Genomic DNA, 6,555 nt, shown 5'->3' with positions numbered 1-6,555 from the left:
CATCGGTGCCTGCCACACTGTTGATACCCAGAGGCATGCAAGGGGTTTTACCATATTTGCCTGGTATGGTAAATGCCAGTGCCCACAACACTGTTGATGCCTCAGAGGCACGTGGGGGGATCCTTACCGTGTTTGTCTGGTATGGGAGTTGATTACACCCACAACACTATAGGAGAAATGTCAGCGCCTACAACACTGCTTGGGTTCTGTTATGCCAGGAAGGTCGTAGGGTACTGTCTGGCAAGTGTACAGGGTATGGTCCTTGGTATTGGGGTTGACTTGAGTGCCCTGCTTACTTTCTCTGTCCGTTTCCTGGTCCTTATCGAGCGGACGTCCCCGGTCGGTTGGTCCCAATCGGCTCTGATTACGCCAGTTGGAGAAGAGTAGTGAGCAGGGGTTCAGAGTATCCCTAGTCAGAGACGTGGGTCGGAGTCGGAAGTGGTGTTTGGCCAGGTCTTCCAGTCAGAGAGGCTGTCCAGAGGCAGGTCGGAGTTGGATCGAGGCCTTCCGGTCAGAGAGGCAGGCTAGAGTCGGGAGCGGCGCGTCGTTCCTCCTCGGCCAGGCCTTTTGGTCGAAGACCTAGATCGTCCTTCTGGTCTATCTTTTAGGTATTTGGGCCGGTCCATGAGGGACCCTGGGTTTATGTACCCGACACATAATCTTATTAAAATGTGATAAGTGATAATAAAAAGCAAAACAATTGCCATGAATGAGGCACACTCTTTTTGAAATATGGACGATGCAAAATGACTTTGATACTATGCAAATTGTCTTTATGACAAGGGGACAAACGGTCGTTTTATCCTTCACTTAGCACTGTTAGTGTTAAAATATGATGACAATGTAGAATATAGAAGGCAAGATAAAGATAGTGTGAAATGAGAATGTTTGAGATTTTTGGGCCCAAAAGACATTACTTTAATAGTGTGAAATAAAGAAATTATGAAACCAAGTTGATGAGAATCTTGGTTTGATTGTGATGATTGATTGACAATTGATGAAATGCTTTTGAGTGGCTTTGGGTTTGCATGGAGCTCTTGTCTCTCTTACGTGACTCTTCATTTGTGTTTAGTCTTTGCCATTCTTTATGGACCGAGAGTTTTTTTACTTGTAGCTTTCACAACCACTCCTTATATTTATTGTACCTATGTTTGCTTTTACTTGGATTTTGCGCACTTGAATGAGAGTTCTCTATTTTACTTCTCAAACCCTTTTTGTTGGGCTTTAGTGTTAGTCAAGGCATTCATCAAGGGGGATTGAAAGACCAAGTTGAGAAGTGCCTTGGTGTGTCATCCCGTGTGATGAATGAATGATTGACACAAGAGTTGATAGCTAGGTTTGAGGCTATTCTGGTTGAGTTTAGATGTCCTACATACTTGATCATGCTAATAAATTTACAAAGACGTCGTGTGTCGTGTTGAGTGTGTTGTGAACATGTCTCTTGCATGTGAATCTGTAGGTGTTGGGTGCGTCAAGGTAGTCAACAAGCGATGTAGAAGGTCAAGTGAGAAGTCCGTGCGTAATGGACTGAAGGGTGAAAAAGTAGCCTTGGAATGAAGGACTAAGGGGCTAAGGTCGAACCATGGGCGTCTCGCATCAGGCACATGAAAGAGAAAGAGTACATGCATGTTGAAGACGACATCGATTGGAGTCAAGGGTGGGATTGGACTAAGTCATAGCAAGGCAACGCGAGTACTTGGTGGACGACCGTGTGGAGGACATGGAGGTTGTGTATGCATCAACATCGGTAAGTCATGCTTGTTGAGCCATGCATAAGGGCTTGCCGGTCTAGTCCTCAAAACCATCAACGATGGGTTTGACTGATTTGGGCTTCAAACTGGCGGATGTTGGCTCAATCAACACATGATGGCATCTTGAAGCTTGCATTGAGGCAAAACAAAGTCAAGAGGGCACATGGTCAGTTGGATTGACGTTGAAAACATGGACAATTTTTCCATGAGGTATTTGAGTTGAGCACTTCATGTAAGGTAACTTGGGAAATAACCAAGTGCCAATACATATGCGAGACTGCTATTTCGAAAGCTTTTGAGGATTAGGCTCATTTGTTATGTTGAGAGTTTTGGTTTAGTGCTAAAGAGAAGGAAAGAGGAGAGCCTCTTTGATTTAACTTATTGCCATATTAAATTTTGATCTGCTAAGAAATGACTAGTAGTCGCACATCATGGAGTAATCAAAGTTCAAATTCGTGCAAGATTGGGTCTCCTCTCCCAAATTTGAGATTTTCTGTTTTTTTAGCTATTTTTGGGGATTTTTTTTCTTCTATTTTGGCTACGATTTCGGTATGATTTTTTTAGAAAAATCTGTGTTGGGATACATAAGGAGATAGCTTGTCATCAATTTGTTGAATCCCATGAGCACCTAAAATTGATGTTTTTTCCTAAAATCCACTTCTCTTTTTTTTTTAATTACAAGGTACAATGTAGACACCCACACCACGCAAAAGCCATTTAAGCACTTTTTAGAATGCAGATTTTTTTTCTATTTCTTTGTGTTTTCTCTAAGAAATGAATGAATTTCTGTAAAATTTCTATATAATTATTGTGAAATTTGAGCGTTGGAGAAGTGTTCATCTTCTTTCGTTCGACCTTCCCACAAGCCTCTTCCTTCCGAGCATAACCAATGCAATCGCTCATGGCGACGTGAAAAAATTCCATACAACCGATTCTTGCGCACCCCCACTCCTTTCCCTCCAACTTCACGACCCTGTGAAATGTGATCTTTACTCTACTCCGCGAGATCGATCTGGTTTGCACGGACACATCCGAGCCCTAGCGCCCTCCGTCCTCAGCGTCGTTGCTCCGGCCACCAGTGAAGCTGCCGCCGGCCAGGCAAGGTGAGGTGGGCACCCAGCACAGACTCTGTATTTCTCTCCGCCCTTTCCGTTTGGGCTTCAACGCCTCGCTCCATCTCAGAGTTTCTATCCGCTGCAGCACCGACGCCCGCCATCTGTTCGACGCAATGCCTCCGAGGAAAAGGGGCAGAAATGTCAAGAGGGCGGCGCCTCCCAGCGCTGGACGCCCCGGTCTCGATGCGCTACCGGACGAGGTCCTTCACCACATGCTGTCATTCCTGCCAGCGCAGGAGGCCGTGCGGACGTGCGTGCTGGCCCGGCGCTGGCGCCACCTCTGGAAGTCTGCCACGGGCCTGCGCATTTTGTGCGGCAATGGCCATTAAGCGGCATCAGTATCGGAGCTCAGGGAGTTTGTGTACCATCTACTGCTCCTTCGAGGAGGCTCACCTCTTGACACTTGCGTGCTCGACTTGTGTGGATATGAAGACGAAGACATTCCCCTTATGATACTCTGGATCCGGCATGTTCTGATGTGCAAAGTCCAGGTGCTAAGCCTTGATATTGGTAGGTTTACCATTCCTGGGGACCCCTGTCTTGAGGTGGGCAATCTGCCTCTCGTCTCGCAGAATCTGAAGAGGCTAAAGCTCGAAAGTCAACAAGTCAATGATAGCTTCCTTGACTTCTCCAGGTGCCCGGCTTTGGAAGTCCTTGAGTTCGACGATTGTGAATTCCTTGACTGCCATAGGATTTCATCACAATCTCTAAAGTTTCTAAGTTTCAGTAACTGCGATTTTGATACAGAATTTTGCACTTATATTTATGCCCCGAATCTCATTTCACTTTGGCTTGAAGTCATTGAAGGCTGGACTCCTTTGCTTCAGAGAATGCCTTCCTTGGTAGAAGCAGTTGTTAAAATCAAATTTTGTGATGACTCTTATTGTGGGCGTTGTGGGGATGAGGACTGCTCTTCTCGTTATACAGTACATGGTGATTCTGTTGACACTGTGCTTCTCCTAGGTTTATCAGAAGCTCAGAGTTTGGTGCTGATGTCTGATATTAGAGTGGTATGCTTACACTTTAGATTAATATAAGTTGATGCCCACTTTATTTTATTTTTTTTCACTTTCAAATTAATCATGTGTAATGTGAAGGTTTATTCATCTTTGCAGTGTGTATTCAGAAGGGACTTGAAATGTTGCCCCATGTTTAGTAACTTGAAGACTCTCTCACTCAATGAATACTGGTGTATGCCTGACTTCAGCTCGCTAACTTGTATTCTAGAACATTCACCTATTTTAGAGAAGCTCACTCTTCAACTATTTTGCAAGGTATACATTTTCTAGATATACAACTGCTGTATTTTCAAATTGTTATAGAATATCAATTGATGCTGGAAATGTCTTGATACATTTTGTAGGAATCCAAAACTGAAGTGGAAATGAAAGGAAGCCCTGATACAATGGAGAAATCAAATGTAATATCAGAGCATCTTAAAATTGTGGAAGTTAAATGTGAAGTGGTCGATGAAAAAGTGCTGAATGTTTTGAAGTTTCTCAGTAAACTTAGCATATGTAAGCTGTAGCACTTTCTATATATTTTTAATTTTGTTGAGAAAGCAAGTAATGAAGAAATTCTTTAGATCATTAATAATTAGTTAATACAATTGAAGAGAGATAGGATCCTTCTACGTTTAATTGGTGGAAGAGAAGAGTAGGAAAAATTACTGTGGGGGTCTAAAATGAATCCTTACCTATAATGCGTTAACCTGCTGATTTGTTTTTGAATAGTGATACAAGTGTCTGAATTAAGTGATTTTGTCAGCTTACTGAAATCTGGGTTTACTGCTTAAGCCTACTTAAGAGGTGATACAATATGTTCTATTCTTGAATGCTTCTCTTTTTTTTACTTGTCCTTTTTCATTCCTGGTTGGTCTCCAAGACATTAATTTGATCATTACGTTGTTTGGATGTTGTTATTATAAAATTCTACAAGTATGACAGTATGAAAAGTATTATTCAATACAAATCTACTAAAAAATTTATGTGAAGGTTTGGAATTTTGTTGCAGTCTGATAAATCTGTTTACTTGTGTTCAATATTTATTTGATGTATCTTGTTTCCACTGGTTCAACGTTTACAAATATAGTTTCTCAACAAGCAAATATGCAAACAATGCTGATTATCCTATGTTTATTTAGCTTCCTTTCTTTACTTGTGGCTTCCAAACCCATATGATTTGCTAAAATTAATAATACCAGCCATCTGATTATTGTTGTTAGTGTGGAAATTACTGGATGCCATTGCTGGAGACTAATGTGATACTACCACTGTCAAAGAGATAGATTACCTAGTCGCTATTGGCTAATACTATCGTAGGAAATTTGCAATAACAGTTAGCTTCCACCATCAGTGTATAAACCGTCTACAGATAGATTACCTAGTATACTATTGTAGGAAGTATGCAGTAAAACTTAGCTTTCACCATCAATGTATAAAGTAATATATAGAGTGGCTATGTAGAAATATTGCGCTAAAATATTCATTTTAAAAGTGGTTGTCAAATGTATTGTTGAAGAGATGAAGACACCCTTGGTGTCCAGCATGTTATATATGCTCTTGATTGGAGTAGTTAATAAGTTTTCATTTTTTTAGTATAGTATATGTGGCCATCTTTAGAATAATTAGATATTCTACAATTTGGGCAAGAATTCTTTTGTAATGAAGTCTATACTGCGTGTCAGGTTTATTTGACATTTTTTTCTCATTTCTCACACTCTGCAAACTATTCTACTTTCAGGTTCGTTCAGGTTTCAATTTTGAGGAACAGAAAGCGAGAAATGCAGGTTGCGATTTGTAAGGATTGAACCAACAGGGCTGCATGAACATCCTCACTGCTAGCCACCCAAGCCAAGCCTCCGTCCTCAGGGTTAGAAAGTTTGTACTGAGCTGTATAAGGGAAAGCACATGGCTACCAAAGATGATGTCTTTATGTATATGTGATACCTTTGAACTGTACATGTAGAACAACTTGAGATATCGTAGATGGTTGTTTTCCTTATCTAGCTAGGCCTGGCTTAACATGCTATGTTGTACTTTGCAGCCATCTTGTAACATAGGGCTTGTCTACCATCTATTCTTGAAAGTTTGCCAGTTTTAGAGTCGCTAATATCATAACACTGTTGTTCCTCTTGCAGTATATTGTTTCATATTGTTTTTCCTTCATAATGCCGTGTTTCAATGCAATAGCAATTCTCCTGCCTGGCTTTTCGCCAAAGACAAGAAAAATGCAAAGAGAAAGAACTTGCACTCTTATTTCCATGCCTGTAGGTTACAATTCGAACTAGCCCATGTTATTTAGATGTATGTAACTGATGTTTTTGTGTTCCCTGTTCATTCCATCACTGATTCAGCTGGAACCTTTTGGTGAGGAGATTGTAATTTCTTGGCCTAAGTTTTTGTGTCTGTTAGCAAAATTTTCTGCATATATATGACGTGTTAGCAAATATAATGTTGCCTCTCTTGATTGGACATGTTTATGTTAGCAACGTGGTGACCCCAGGAAGTAATATGAGAATAGAGCAGAACAGCTTCTGGACACCAATACAAGCATAGAACTTTCATTGCTTCTGTTTGCTGCCACCTAGCCTCTAGGGTTGATGTTCTTGATTTGTTCGTAATATACTTCTAAGGTCAGTCTCAGTGCTAATTTCACGTCCCAGTTTCCAATGCTCCCATATATTTAGA

The 6,555-nt window shown here is 41.2% G+C and overlaps 1 pseudogene; it reads left to right on the top strand.

Moving 5' to 3' along the window:
• Positions 1–2,616: 2,616 nt before the first annotated feature.
• LOC136483791 (F-box/LRR-repeat protein At4g14103-like) lies at positions 2,617–5,973 on the top strand (annotated as a pseudogene).
• Positions 5,974–6,555: the final 582 nt, after the last annotated feature.

This window comes from Miscanthus floridulus, chromosome 9 (genome assembly GCF_019320115.1).
Source record: "Miscanthus floridulus cultivar M001 chromosome 9, ASM1932011v1, whole genome shotgun sequence".
Lineage (NCBI taxonomy): Eukaryota > Viridiplantae > Streptophyta > Magnoliopsida > Poales > Poaceae > Miscanthus > Miscanthus floridulus.
This window is presented reverse-complemented; position numbering and strand designations above follow the sequence as displayed.